At 41.9% G+C, this 14,238-nt stretch overlaps 1 protein-coding gene across 4 annotated transcripts in view; it reads right to left on the bottom strand.

Moving 5' to 3' along the window:
* The window catches only part of NEK7 (NIMA related kinase 7), a 233,458-nt gene extending 229,889 nt beyond the window's left edge, over positions 1–3,569 (bottom strand). For 2 of the 4 annotated variants that reach the window (XM_069074497.1, XM_069074496.1), the window contains exon 1: positions 3,251–3,566. The gene's annotated coding sequence lies outside the window, so the exon portion shown is untranslated. Of the gene's footprint in view, positions 1–3,250 lie in introns of all 4 variants that reach the window. The other 2 variants (XM_069074499.1, XM_069074498.1) reach the window with 2 other exon arrangements.
* Positions 3,570–14,238: the final 10,669 nt, after the last annotated feature.

Raw genomic sequence — 14,238 nt, 5'->3', positions numbered from 1 at the left:
CTACCTACCTTGAGCAAACCAACTTCTCTGACCCTTAGTTTTATCATTCATATAAGGGTTGGTCTTTGGATGGACACAGTGTTGCCAACTGCACCAACATGGGTAGAAAATCATACAGTTAAATAGTAACTACAGTTTGGCTCAAATATTAAAATGTAATTGTAATATACATTCGAAAATATTATATAATACTGTATATAAGGCACTAAGGGCAAGCAAATTCATAAACTAGTCCAATTCTGTCTCTATCTCCTCCCCCTCAGCCACCTGCCACCATGGGTACCAGAGATGCCTAGCTCATTCTTGGAGCAAAAGTTATTTTATTAATATCCTTAAAACTCACCATCCTAGAAAATGTGTAAAGGAGAAAAATGGTGGGAGAGAGAAGAGATTCAGAAACCAACTGAAATGAACGAATCAAAATGGTAGTTCAGATTTTGTTTCAAAATGCAAATAAAAATGAAATTTGAAGATTACTCAAGATCATCTTAAACTATTTCACATGAACCCATATCCTGCTTTAAAACAAAACATTGATGTAAGTCACATTTAAAAGTAAGTTTCTTAAAGTAAAGATACAAAATATGACTGGGATATGTGCTTTAACATTCTGTAATTTTTAAAAATAATTTTAATCATACATAAACATGTTGTATGGACTATACAGTAGACTAGTTTTCTGACCAGAAAAAAAAACCCTCAATTTTTTAAATTCAACCATAAGAAGTCAATGTACCATGATATAAAGCACAGACAAAATAACTGGTACCTAGGCAGTCCCATGCTCTCTTTTCAATTTGTTTTTAGGGTTCTATCAGGTCTTCAGCTATACATCAGGTCATCCTGAGGAACCTTTTTGAGCATGCCATCTATCCCATTTTTTCCCCCTAAACCAGAAAGTTTCAGGCCTTTTACACTGATGGTTACAACTTAAGTTTTGGTTTCTGGAAATTCTCCCTGACTGGAAAAGACAGGAGGAGCCAGTACCAGACAGCCCCAGGGATCTGTGGGAGATGTAGTCCTACAGACTTCCTCTTCCCCATAGCAAGGAAACATTTTCAGAATGGGATTTCCTCGACTCTTTAGAGGTCTGTCCCTCCTTTCTTCTCCCCTACAAGTTGCTGAATCATCCTTCCCACATGTACCCCAATATACAATGAGATTTATATTAAATAGGGGATGACGTTATGTAGAGAACTGAAAGAGAAACTGCATTCTGTGGAGCTCACTAGAGACAGAAGTGGGGGGGGGGCAGTGTTTTAAAACTGGAAGACACAAATTAACTTCAGTTTTACGAACACACGTGATCATTCCCATTTCCTTAGTCAAAAGTCAATAAGATTATAGCAATTATTTTACTCAGTTCAACTGAACGAATATTTATGCCTTGGGTCATTTATTAGCTTGAACTAAACTAATAGGGCTTTCATCTCATATTATTTAATGTTTTGCACGTCTGTCTGATCAATTCAATATACATTTATAAAGTATCTACTAAAGTGCCTCCTATGTGCAAGGAGGGCAAGGGCAAATTGTGCTTTTCAACTAAATGGGTTCAGATGCTTGAATTCAGATATCAGTTTCTGTATCCCACAAAACATGGAAAATGCTGCCTAGCACAAAACAAAGTGGCATATTTATTAATCAATTTATAGGCTTTTAAAAACATACATGATTCATATTCAGTACTTTACACTTACTACCCTACAGTCATTCAAGCAAGATACCTAGCCCCCTACACCTATCACAATATGCTGCCTCCTCTAGAATGCAGGTTTGTTGTGTACACAGAGTGGCCCAAAAAGTCTCAGTGCAGTTGAAGGTTTTAATAACTTATACAGGGTGCTCCCAAAAGACTCACTCCATTTTAAGCTAAAAAAAAGCCTAAATTACTAAAATCTAAAACTACAATAAAGACTTTGGGGCTTAAAACTTAAATTACACTTAAAACTTCAATTCTTGGGTCATTAAAGCTTAAAAGTACAATAAGATTTGGAGGCCACTCTATATAATCCTCTTCATATGAATGGGCATTTGAATCCTTCATAGAAGTCCTCTCAGAACCAGAATAAGCAATCACCCTTTCATTTCTCTAGTACATTCCTGACCTTCAATCACCAATATGTCCTGAAATCAGTGGGGTCTGGAAACACAGTTGGAAACATGGCTTTACAAAAAAGAAACAAATGTCTAATCTTTTCACCCTGGCATAGGCTACAGGAATATGGCCTACATATTAGAAATATTAGGAATACAAATCTTCCCTAGTATGCCTATATATAAAGAATTCTTCATATACACAGGAATGTATATTCCTATACAGAGAGGGATATTCTTCATATATAGAACTATATATATATGAATTCCTATATATGTGCGATGCATATACACACACTGCTATATAATAAATACAGCTTTGCTATATTTATAGCCGGGAAAACATTTGCTTCTACATCTGAAACTCCAAAAGTACTGTACGAAGGAAGAAGGTGCCCGCAGTGGGTGGAAGGGAGGGTCCCACCTCGGGGCACCTCCTCCAGGATACGTACACCCTATTTCTGAGCTGGCCCTAGATCCCGAGTGTACCCGGTTATGGTCCTGCTCCCGGCCCTCCTCTATCCCTCCGGCTGGGGCCGCAGCTCTGTCTTTGCCCTTCCACCTCCCCCTCCTTTGCCCCTCTCCCACACCTAACTTACACTTGGAGTCCAGAACCCATCCCTACTTTAACCCTCGCGGCCCCGCTCTCCCCTTAGCCCGAGTTCTCTCTCTCTTCTTCCACTCTCCTCTCCGCCCCTCCCCCCTCCCCCGCCGGCCAACAAACTTCACTTTCAAGACACTTGGCTGCGGCTAAACCCTGACAGCTGGTCCTAACCAATCCGCGAAGGAAACATAAGCAACGCGGCCAATGAGAGGAGGCCGGCTGAGTGGCGGGAGGCGGGACCTCGCTCAAGTTCCTTCGGTCTGGAAACCAATCGACCTGTTGCGGCCGTCGCTGCCGCCGCCTCCTCCGCCTTCTCCTCTGGAGGCTGTGGCGGCCGCGAAGTTTCTTGGTTACGGAGGTCCGTGACCGTTACCGGGGCCCTCAACTCCTCCTCCCGTGGCCCTCACAAAAGAAAAAAAGAGGCAGCCCCCGGAGGGGGTGGGGGTCGCGCCCCACCCCTGCGTGAGGGGGCAGCGCCGGCCCCCGCCTCGGCTCCATCCCTTCCCCGCTCCGGCCCGGGCCCTCCTCGCTCCCTCGCCGCTCTCTTACCAGGAAGTTGAGAGCTTTCCCTCCTCCCACCTGTGTGGGACCCGACACCGGTGGCTGGCGGCGGCTCTGCGGGGTGCGGCCCGAGAAAGGCCTGCTGGGGCCGGGGGCTGTGGCTGCGAGGTCCGGAGCCGATCTGCCTCCTTACTCCCCGCCGGCCCCCGCTGGACGTTGCAGGCTGAGGCACCTGCCCGGCGCACCGAGAGAAGCGTCCCGAGGTCGAGACTAGCGGCGGCCCATCTCCCTCGTCCGGCCCCTGCAGCCGCTGTCAGCAGTGTAAACATCCCGGCATCCCCGAGGAGAGAGGCGGGGCCGGCGCTCCGGCCCCTCCTCCCCCACCCCTCCCCCCGCGCGCGGCCCACCCCGGCCCGCCCCGCGGGATCCCCGCGCGCGCGCACGCGCCTCACCCCTGTACGCGAGTCCAGCCCAGGACCTTCAGCTGTGTGCTCACCTGAAGAATCCCGTACTGCACTGGGGCAAGTGGAGGGGGGGGGGGGGGCTCGAGCGATGCTGGGGGCCAGCTACAGCACCCATCTTCGTTCAAGCTTGTCCCCACCCCACCCTCAGTCTCTCCCTACTCGTACGGAACGAGAAAATCAAGCGAGGGATGGAGTGCAACAACTTTTCTAACTTCACTTGACACAGGCACGGGACGCTTAATACTGTGCGCTTAAGTACCCTCAACCTGCTAAGGACCAGTTAGTTCCCCTCTGCAGTAGGGACCGGCTGCTTCTTAAGAACTTGGAGTTTTCTTCGTTTTCATTTAAATGCCTCACAGCTTACTTGAGGTAAAATGGAGTTGGCGACCCACCCTTTGCTTTACAAAAAGACCTTTTACAGGGCTGGTTAGGCTGCACCTCCTGAGTTGACATTTCTACTGGGAAAGTAGGGATAGAGAGCAGCCTTCCAAGTGCAGGGTAAACTAAAGAAAGTGACCTAGACTAAAGATTCCTGCGTGGAGTATGCTTTGGAAACAGGTACACTCAGCTGCAATGCTCATGCTAGGTACCCTGGTTTCTTTGGTGTCAGCCCAGATTCCCCCATTATCAAATTTTAGGAGCTTCCCAAAGACCAATTCCTGGAGACACCCTTAAGTTTATTATTCATTGTACTACTTTTAAAGTTTATCGAGGACTTTCCTCACAACCCTGAACTGATTCAATTAATATCCAAAACTCTTATTATTAGAGTGGGAAGAGGGGTGGGTGGGACTAAATAAACTATAGAGAGAACATCTTGTTTTTAAAAGGCATAATCCCAAAGAGAGGCCACGGCTTTTGCAAAAAGAGGAAAATGAAAGGTGTGAGAAGCAAGAACTGCTACGATAAACTGCTACTATTATGAAGGAATGTGGTCTGGTTTTTGTTTGTTTCTTTGTTTTTACATTAAAAATGGTCCTTACACTGAAAAGATTACACTGCATTACACCATGCTATCTCTCCTTAGATTTTTTCCTAAACATTTATAATCTCTACCGCTTATCCTCCTATTGAACAATAAAAAACGAAAAACAAAGTTCACACAACAAATACATGTAATTAAGCAAAACAAATTTTAAAATGAATGTCTCCTAGATAGAAGTTCATCACCTCTCTGGCAGGAAGTGGAGACCAGGATTCATCTTCAGTCCTCTGGATACATGGTTGATTATTATTCAGTTTCTGAGTCTCAAATTTTTTTTTCTATAATATCTTTGTGTAAATTGTTCTAGTTCTCACTTCACTCTGCATCAATTCACTGAGATCTTCCCAGTTTACTGTGAAACTGCATTTCATCATTTCTTATGGCACAATAGTATTCTGCCACATTCTTATGCCACAATTTGTTTAGACTTTTCCCAATGAGTGGACACTCCCTTGGTTTTCAGTTTTGGTCTTCTATAGGTGCTTCTAGAGCACCTATAAATATTTATATATGTATGGGTCTTTTCCCTCTTTTTTATCTCTTTGGGGTATACCTTAGATTTTTAAAAGATATCTATAGAAGAGAAATAGCTGAGGATAAGTCAATCAACAAGCATTTATCAAGTTTCTCTTATGTACCAAGAACTGGGGACAAAGACAAAAGCAAAAGTTTTTGCCCTCAAAGAGCTTACAATCTACAAAACAAAAACATACATATAAGTAAAATAAACTTATATATTAAGTAAATAATACTTTAGTTGAGGCACTGAGAAGCTGGGCACAAAAAGAAAATCATCATGTAAGATAGCACGTCAGCTGAACTTTGAAAGGAGAATTCAAAGGAGTAGAAGTGAAGAGGAAGGGCATTCAAGAAATGAGAGATGGCTTATGCAAAGGCACAGAAATGGAAGACCAAATAAAGTGTCAAGTACTGTGTGAATAATACAGGCAAGCTAAAATTCATAATGCTGGATAGCTGAGGTAAATTTCCTGCTCATCTTAGTCCTTTGGATTTCTTTATTCTATAGATACCCAGATAACAATCTAAACTGACTTCTTGGTTTACCCATGCTTTTCTTCCAACTTCAACTATACCTTCTAAGTTGGGAATTCTTGCCTAATCTTTTCTTACATTGGATGTTGTGGGGGAAGGGAGGGGGAGACTTGACATGGGGGTTATGGTGTATTACAAGCTCAAAATAAGGTGACAGGGTGACCTGTGCACACAAAAATTCAAACTAAAGGGAAAAGAATGGAGGGAATGAGCATTTATATAACACCTACTACCGTGTTTCCCCGATAATAAGACACTGTCTTATTATTTTTTTTGGAAAGAAAAACACCAGAGGGCTTATTTTCAGGGGAGGGCTTATGTTGTCCTGCCTCAGCTCTCCTCCGCGGCACTGCTCTCAATGGCGCAAGCAAGCAAATCACTGGGGAAGAACAGGATGATGAGCTCACCGTAATGTAGCGTGTAGCGCAGGGGATCACCTTCACTACAGTAGCAATCTCAATAGGGCTTATTTTCAGGGGAGGGCTTATTTTAGAGGACTCTTACGCAGTAAGTTGAGGGCTTATTTTCGGGATAGGTCTTATTATCAGGGAAACACGGTATGTAACAGGCACTGTGCTAAGCACTTTACAAATGTGTATTCACAAATATCTCAACTCTTGAAGGTAAATGCAATTGTTATTCCTATTTTACAGATGAGAAAACTGAGGCAAACAGAAATTAAGTGACTTGCCTAGGTCTACATAGCTAGAATGACCTGTGCCACCTAGCTGCCAAATTCCAACCTCAATTCCCCCTCTAGCCAACCCAGAAATGCTTACAATTTATTTGTTCCTAGTTGTCAAATATTACAATGTTTGTGCCTAACATTAGATGCCCTTTTTGTAAGTTTAGAATACTACTACTCATATATGCTTAATCTTCACAAGAACGGCATCATTGCAAACTTATAGCTTTAAAAATATTGTGGAGAACACTTATTACCTCCATTTACCCTCTTTGTATTACCTTAGACAAGATCTTTTTCTAATAAAAAGATCATTTACCTACTCCTAGAACTTTAAATGACACTTTAGAATGAGAAATTTTATTGGAAAATCATGTACCCTGATAAAATAAGTACTATTAAAGATAACTCTTTGAAAAGAATCCTAAGTACTATGGTGAGAAGGAAAAGACCATTTCTGTTAATTCAAACATAGGAAACTGGCAACAGGTGTATTTGAGAAGCTGCTTCTGGGATTGGCAAGTCATTGAAGTTGGCAGCAGCTTACAGCAATGGAGCTTTGTCAAGTTATTGAAATGTCTAGTCTGAACTGAGTCAAGAGGAAGAAGCCAAAATATAGCCCGCAGACAGTTAGAGGGATATCATTTTAGCCTGACTCTGACTGTGGTTAATGAACATTGTTAGAAAATAAATCTCAAACTTTGAAAATGCTTAAGAGGAATACTAATAAGTTATTCTGATATACATGGAATATGAATTTGCATTTAATTTTTTATAAATCACAAAAGCCAGTTTACAAAGCAGGAAATTCAGCATGAATACATTTTTTACATCAAATCTTTTAATTTCACACAGTCTTATACTTTCCTAATTGTAGTTGCTCTTTTAGAAGGATGCATTTCACTACCTAAGCATGGTAACATAGTAGTCATAACTTTGCTTCTTCCTTTAAAATGATATATCAAGAAATATCATTTTTTGGACTAGTTATAAAACTGCTTGAAAATAAAAATTTTTCAAGACGTTTTTAAGTTCAGGTAAACGAATGACACATACACCATAAGTTTGCCTGGCTTGATTGAGAGTCAGAAGACCTGTGTTTAATCAATTAATCAACAATCATTTATTAAGTACTGCTAGTAGGCACTGTTCTGGGCTCTGGGAGTCCCAAGAAAAAAATGAGAGTCCCTGACATATTTTAATGGAATAAATAGCATGAACATATGTAAGTAGATACAAGGTAACATAGTGAGTATAGGGAAAGACTAGCAGCTGAGGACTCTGAGAAAGGCCTCATTCCGAGAACACTTGCAGGAAACCAGGGATTCCAAGAGACATAGCTGAGGACGAAGAGCAAATTCTGACTCTGACACTGACTGACCATGTGACCTTGGGCTGTCACTTAATGTCTCTGAGCAAAGGTTTACTTCCTTTAAAATGAAGGGATTGGATCTCTCTAAGCTTCCTTTTAGTTATAGATACTATGTTTTGGATCTGGTTTTCCCATGTTTACTATTCCTTAGCATTTTATTTCGGTAATGTTCAATGCTGCAAACTAATTTTGGAGCAATCACAATAATAGTCTAAAACAATCTGAACAGGTGTATGTGATTTAGGGATTTTTTTAAACATGTCTATGTTGCAGTGCCTCTGAGGTATCCCCCAATATTCCCCTCACACTGGCAGGTTGGATCCTCAAGGAAAGAGAGGTGGGGAAGGCTGCTACCTCAGGTTGTATTAGTAGCCTATGGCCTACAGTCCTACTATCACTATAACTCATCAACCCCCATAGTGTACTTCCCATTAATAATCATCCAGCAGATACAATTACTCTGTGCTACAGTATTTACTAAAATGAAATAGTAAGAACAGTCTAGAAAACATTCCCCTCATAACAAATACAGGTTCTTTGGGATACTGTATCAGTGTTAATGATAATCCATATAGGATTCATGTATAGTAAAAGCAACTTGCAAGTCCTGCCACTACAGATCCTGGAAGACATTTTTTATCTTGTAGAGTCCTCATGCTGGATTCCAAGGGTCTGTTCTTCTGACTCTTTTCTCTACTGCCAAGGATTCCATTCCTTGCTGCTGCTTCCTCCACTGCCTCTCTGCATCCATATCTATCTGGAATGTGTCTGATAATTCATAACTATTTCAAATATGGAACCTGTTCTGTGAAAAAAAAAATGTGAACTTGGAGAACAGCCATAAAGATATTTCCCAGGCAGGTACCTGGCGAGGTGAATAGAGCACCGGCCCTGGAGACAGGAGGACCTGAGTTCAAATCCCCGACCTTGTACACTTAACACAAAACTATCCATGGGACCTTGGGCAAATCGCTTAACGCCAATTACCCTGTCTTCCCCCCTACAAAAAGAAAAAAAAAAGATATTTCCTAGTTTCTTTAGTGTGTGCCCACCCTCTTCCTTACTATTTCCCTGTCCATGCTAAGAATTTACCATATAACCTCAAGCCTAAACAGAAAGATCTTTTTTTTTTTAAGTAATCATACCTTTGCTAGGGAAGGAGACAAAATAAAAGGAACAAAATCTTAATACTTTCCCTCAGTAGAGGTAAGAGACTGGTACTAGGTCATATATGAACATTGCTAAATAAAGTAAATAAAGGAGCTGAGAAGTTGCTCATAGTATTTTTTTTACCTTCCTATCCTTTCCTGCTATTCTCAAGTCTTTGAATGTTTTCAAATAGTTTCATGTTTATAATAATTTTTTGATTAGTTGCAAATGTTCACATTAGAAATCTCAACAGAGCAATATATCCTACCTATTTCAAAATACTGGGAAAAGTCACTACCAGGAGAATGCCCTTTTGGGAAGAGGCTAGTTATGTAGAGGGCAGCTAGGTGACACAAGATGGCACAGTGGATAGAGTGCTGGGCCTGGAGTCAGAAAGATCTGAGTTCAAATCTGACCTCAGACACTAGCTGTGTGATCCTGAACAAGTCACTTAACCCTGTTTGCCTCAGTTTCCCCATCTGTAAAATAAGCTGGAGAAAGAGATGGAAAACTACTCCAGTATCTTTCCCCAGAAAACTCAAATCGGATCACAAAAAGTCAGGGCAGATTAGCAGAGACATGTAATAATAAATCAAGTGGCTAGAGACAGGGAGCAGAGATCTGTATCAAAAGATTGAGTCAATACCAGAGCATTACAATGGTCAAGTGAAAACACTTAGTTCAAGTCAGAAATTTAGAACTAAAGGGGACCTCAGAGTATCTCTCAAACCCCTCTTTTTACATGTGAGTAAAGTGAGGTCCAAGAAGGCAAAATGCCTTGCCCAAGATGGCACAGATAAAATGACAAAGCTGGGATGTTAACCTACATCTTCTGACATAAGCAGAAGGTTAAGCTATCAGGAGACTGAGGAGGGTCAAGACACACATTTATTAAGTGCCTACTGTGTGTTATAGGCTGTGTTAAGTGCTAGTTTGAGTTTCACAAAGTCCAAGACCATTGGTATCAGTCAGAATCTTATGGGATATGGATATTTTAGGGCCAGATGAGAAATAATTACTTAACTTTCACCTCTATGAAAAGAAAAATAAAAAGCATCAGCTAGAAAGCTCATCACCACCATGAACAATATAACATTAAAGGGGTTACTAGGGCTTGGTATAACTAGAATTTTACCCTAGGGTATCACAATTTAGAGGACACTGACAGAGCTTATACTCCTTCTACATAAAAACTACTGAGTTTAGTACTTACTTAGCATGAATAATTAGTTATAATTGCAAGTTGCCAGATGACAAGCTTTCTCTACCATCCCCCAGCTGTTGTGGTCCAGGCCTTCCTGACCTGAAACATCCAGGCTGCCCCTTCCCACCCTTCAACCACTATGTCCTCTAGTAGCAGTTTCCAGATGTTGTCCTAGACACACACACACACACTCTCTCTCTCTCTCTCTCTCTCTCTCTCTCTCTCTCTCTCTCTCTCCCTCCGTGTCTCTGTCTCTCTGTCTTTGTCTCTCTCTGTTTCTGGGTGTGTGTGTGTGTGTGTGTGTCCCAGGGCCTCTTCCAGTGTTTTAACTACAGTAGGGCAGCCAAGGCTTTGCTCCACAGCAGGTAATTTGGATGTATAGATATCACCTTCTTTAGAGTGCTCACCTGCTCCTGGTGGTGGCAGCAGAGCTCCTGGTAGTGGTGAAGCATTGGCAACCTTTTTTCTCTCCTAACCCTCTCCCTAATAGGGGCAGTCCTGCCTTCCTCACTTTTAACCTGATCTACCTCCATCTGTCTTCTCCTTCCCAGAAATCCCCCAGTAGATGCAATATGCATGTGCCCTTGGCAGCCACATTCTCAAGAAAGTAGAAAACTAAAGCTGTCTCAAAATGAGCTTCCTATTCACCACTGGCCACACCAGAGATGAATATCACTTCCACTCCAACTTCTAGTCTCCAATTTGCCACAAATGAAAAACTGTTTAGTTATGATTCTGGTCTCTATCTATAATGAGACTTTGTGTTCCATGGTCTTTTTTACTCACAATTCAACATTGATTTGAAGATGCCTTTCATGATGCATTTCCTAGGTATATTTTCTAAAGCTTTCCTCTGGTGCCAAAATTTCTAGTACTCTGAACAATATCACCCTCAGGGAAAATGGCCACGTTCTTAGCAGTAACAGACAGGTGCTCAATTTGCTCACACAAGATTTTGATAAATTTGATACCAAATTTTTCTCTTGCATTTACCTACAGGCAAACCATATCCATGAGGTGACTAGGTAGCACAATGGATCACTGAACTTGGAGTCTGAAAGACCTGAGTTCAATCCGGACTTTCACACTAACTAGCTGTGTGACCTCTGTTTGCTTCAGTTTCCTTAACTGTCAAATTGAGATAATATCTCCTACTTCACAGAGTTACTGTGAGGATTGAATGAGATAAAAATTGTAAAGCACTTAGCACAGTGCCTGGCATATAGTAGGTATTTAATAAATGTTTGTTTCCTGCCTTCTGTGACTGTTGCTACACTGAAGCAGTTTTACCCTTGCTTTGCCCCTTTGTGTTCTGTTGTAGAAGAATTGGGTATGATCCAAGCTGAGCAAGGAAAAGGCAAAACATTGGGAACAAATGTTGCCGTAATGATTCACATGGATACTCCCTGTTAGCCTTGCCTCTGAAGAGAAGACATGACACCATCATGAAAAAAACTTGGAGAGCTAGATTTTCTCACATGAGTACATTGTCTTAATATCTGATGCTAGTCTACCCCCATAGCCCTATACTATTGTGTTCCATTGAAAAAGGTTCACTATTCTGGAGCCATAATCTGGTCATGGTTCCCATTCCATCTTGCTTGCTACTTCATCCTTTGTGCATTTATATATAGGCATCTGAAGCCATAACTTTTATTGCTATCTTGATTATTGGATTTTATCTCCTGTGAATTACTGTGAATTTTTATCTCACCTCTGGTATCAGGGCTTACTGAGCCCTTTTCAGGGCTGCTCATCCATCTTTGGTATTCTTGGGGCGCTCAGCTGTCCCCTGTGGCTCCAAGAAGCTGTAGTATGCACAGCAGCCACACTCCAGTAAAACCATCTCAGTAAATGGGCTAAATCAGGGTGAGGGTAGCCAACAGGTCTCAAACCCATTGATGAGTTAGGATGATGTCTACCCTAAGCATATGAAGACTTGTGGAATGGGCAGATGAGAACTATTTGTTCTAATGGCCATGAAGGTGCCTAAAGCAGGTGCTGTGGAGCACTCAGGGCATGGTCAGCCATTGAAGACACCAAGGTCATCCACTGCATCCTGGGCCATTGCCATGTCTTGACTTTTGTCTTACCAGTGCACTTGAATGACTCTAGAAGAGAGTGAGGCTGATGGCTTTGTGCAATTCAGCCTCACTTAAATCCAATTCACCCACAAGTCAGATTTCATCCATAATGTCATTGATTCTCTTCAAAAATGAAGGACCACCACCATCAACAATAACAACAATTAGCATCTCTCTTTTTTTTTTCTTTTTGGAGGGGGGAATGCAGGGCAATTGGGATTAAGTGACTTGCCCAAGGTCATATGGCTAGTAACTATTTAGTGTCTGAGTCTGGTCCTCCTGACTCCAGGGCCAGCACTCTATTCACTGGGCCACCTAGCTGCCCCTTACAATTAGCATCTCTATTGCTACTGGTAGCGTGGTGCAGTGGGTAGAATGCTTAGACTTGAAACCAGGAAGACCTGAGTTCAAATTATGCCTCAGACTAGCAAAATGAATTACTTATAGATAAGTAACTGTGGCCTCAGGATCTTTTTTTCCAGAAGTTACCAACCATGACTGCATGACTGTTTATCTCTTCTCCTCTTACCAACCCTTCCTGGATAATGTTCTCTCTCTCTGTCTCTCTCTCTCTGTCTCTCTGTCTCTCTCTCTCTCTGTCTCTCTCTCTGTTTCTCTGTCTCTCTGTCTCTCTCTGTCTCTCTGTCTCTGTCTGTCTCTCTCTCTCTCTGTCTCTGTCTCTGTCTCTCTCTCTGTCTCTGTCTCTCTCTCTCTCTGTCTCTCTCTCTCTCTCTGTCTCTCTCTCTCTCTCTCTGTCTCTCTGTCTCTCTATCTCTCTCTGTCTCTCTCTCTCTCTCTGTCTCTCTCTCTGTCTCTCTCTCTCTCTCTGTCTCTCTCTCTCTCTCTCTCTCTCTCTCTCTCTCAGTAGTACCTGTGAACCCACATCATCATCATCATTCGTTGATATATAAGAGCACCTGCTTCCTTCCCAGAGGGTCTAGTTACTCCTCTGTGGGAAGAGCCTCATATTTAATACTTAACTCCAAGTGTTCAGTGAACCTTCACACCTCTGTGTCACATTCTTCCATTTACCAATACCCTGAATTTCCTCCTGCCTTGGCATATCCTTTACTTTTAAATTTTTTCCCTTGAGGCCCTTCCTCATTTTTTTTCAAGAAGAAAATACTTGGTTTCCATAATAATCTAGAGAGTACAAAGATGTTCTTTGAGCCACTTTGCCTTTGCTTTTATGATGTGTGCTGGTTTACATTTAGACCAAAGATAGAAGTTACTCCATCTTGGCAGAAAGACAAACTTTCCCCCTCCAACTTCCCACCACACACATTATCCAGTTCTCTTGGAAACTCTCTTTCCCCTTTATACTTTCTGAAAGCAAGATCCTCAATCCTACATTCAACTGGCCTCCCTGGGATTATGCCTAGTCTTTCATGTCTGTGAAGAGTAGTTGCCAACGATCTTGTCTCTCCAAAACTGCAGAAGTGGCCAATCCAAAGACCTAGGGCAATAGTATCATCAAGGAGAATTGCCTGTGATACAAGAGTGGCTACATACTCAGCTGTCTGCCATGTGTGTGAAGACACTGAGACATACATTCCCCTCCTTCTAGGGTAGCAGCTGTATCAAAGGCCCTGGGCCCCTGAACACTTCCGAGTTATTGCCCTCTCAGACACTAAGTGGAGACTACAGCTCATAGTCTAACAGCTGTTTTCCATCTCCATTGAAGACAGGGGGAAAAAAATCTGGCTCAAAGTGAAACAAGTGATTTTAAATAGATGAAATCAGTAATTATTTTTAGCCAGCACATATATACTACAAACTAATTGATGTATATTGGTAAACTTATCCCAAGCCATAATCTGATTTGTTTGCATTTCTCAACTTTGATGCTAAAACTGTGTATGAAACTAGGAGGAACATGTCTCAACAAGTTCAAACATATACTTTTCTTCCTTTGATCTTATTACATAATGTGTCTTCTGCACCCTACCCCACTAATAGTTTCTTTCAGCAGTGAGCAGGTACAAAACAGCTGTCAGTTTGAATTTAGCAACATGACAACACATTGTATCTTAGGTACTA

The sequence above is a fragment of the Petaurus breviceps genome, unplaced genomic scaffold, assembly GCF_028583685.1.
Source record: "Petaurus breviceps papuanus isolate PSGF00001 unplaced genomic scaffold, PetGlider_PUasm1.0 90895, whole genome shotgun sequence".
Lineage (NCBI taxonomy): Eukaryota > Metazoa > Chordata > Mammalia > Diprotodontia > Petauridae > Petaurus > Petaurus breviceps.
The sequence above is the reverse complement of the archived record's forward strand: the minus strand, read 5'-3'. Positions and strand labels throughout refer to the sequence as shown.